Raw genomic sequence first — 1,420 nt, 5'->3', positions numbered from 1 at the left:
CATGCATGCAGACAGGGGGGTGGGTGTGTGTGTGTGTATATAGGTATGTATATGCATGCCTGCGTACACACATGCGGGGACCCCCCCGCACAGCTGGGGCTCCCCACCACTGGCGCACGGCTGGGAACGCCCCGAAGTGCACACGTGCACTCAGGTATGGGGTCCGCGGTGCACACGCATGCACGCACACGCAAACGCTTGCATGCCCAGCCAGGGCCCTTCCCCTGCCCTGGACACACCCAACGTGCACACACAAACATGGGCCCCCGCCCTGCGCACGGGCACGCGCGCACACGCAGCTGGCGACCCCAGCACGTGTGCACACATGCACGCACACCTGGCACGCACACACACATGGGGCACGCACACATCCAGCGGACGCACACTCAGTGCGCACGCATGTGCATGCGCACACTGCACACACGCACGCGGTGCACACACACACTGCACACACACGGAAGCAGGGCATCTCCCAGCACACCCACGCAGCCCGGGACCCCCAGCACAYGTGTGTGCACGCGCACACACACCAGGGGCCTGGCACCCCCAGGTGCCCCCCAGCCCCTTCCTTGCCTGGCTCAGGGAGGCGCCTGGTGCCGGCGCGGCGGGAGGGAGCCTTAACCGGGGGCCGCAGCCCGGCCGGCCCCCCCCCAGCGGCCCTGCGGACCAGATGGAGGGAGGCCTCCTATAGCATCCATATGTTCCCGCCCAAAAAGGAGGGGAGGGGATAAAGCAGGGCCAGACCGAGCCCTGGGAAAAGACCCCGCGGAGCTGCGARGCGGCTGCCCCCCTTCTCCCGCGGCCTCGGCCCCCAGCGGCACCCACTCTTCYGCGGGGGCTGGCGGGAAGGAGCAGCCCCCGGCCCCGGCCCGCCGCCCCGGGGCTGCCCCGCAGCGGGGCGAGGAGGAGGGCCGAATCCGCTTGAACTTCCTTCACCCGCGCCGCTCGCTCGCTCCGAGCCACGGGCCTCGTGACCAGGAAGGGAGGGGGTGGAAAGGGCCGGACGCGGCGCCGCTCGCCGCCGCCGCCGCAGCCCAGACAAAAGACGCCTTTTCTCCGGGTTCGGCCCCCACCGCTCCCCCGCCGGCCCCGGGGCGTTCCTCGGCGAGCCCCGGGCCGAGCGCGGCCGGAGCCCCGCGCGCTCGGCCCGCTTCGCCCAGGGTGCGCCGGAAAACCGCCGAACCCGGGCGGCGGGCGAGCGGGAGAAGGCAGGTGGCCCGGCCCTGCCAGCCCCGCTCCCGAGGGAAGGAGGGAGGAAGGGGGCCGCGGAGGCGCCGGCGGCCGCGCGAGCAGCAGGGCGCGGGGGCTGCGCCGGGGCGCCCCGGGGCTTCCCGCCGGCGCCCATCTTCCCGCCCGCCTCCTCCGCAGGGAGAGCGTCTCCATGGCGACTGCCAGCATCGCCTTCCCTGGCACCGGCCCG

Source organism: Rhea americana, unplaced genomic scaffold (genome assembly GCF_003343005.1).
Source record: "Rhea americana isolate MKP2758 unplaced genomic scaffold, rheAme1 scaffold_90, whole genome shotgun sequence".
Lineage (NCBI taxonomy): Eukaryota > Metazoa > Chordata > Aves > Rheiformes > Rheidae > Rhea > Rhea americana.
Note: the sequence above shows the minus strand (reverse complement) of the source record.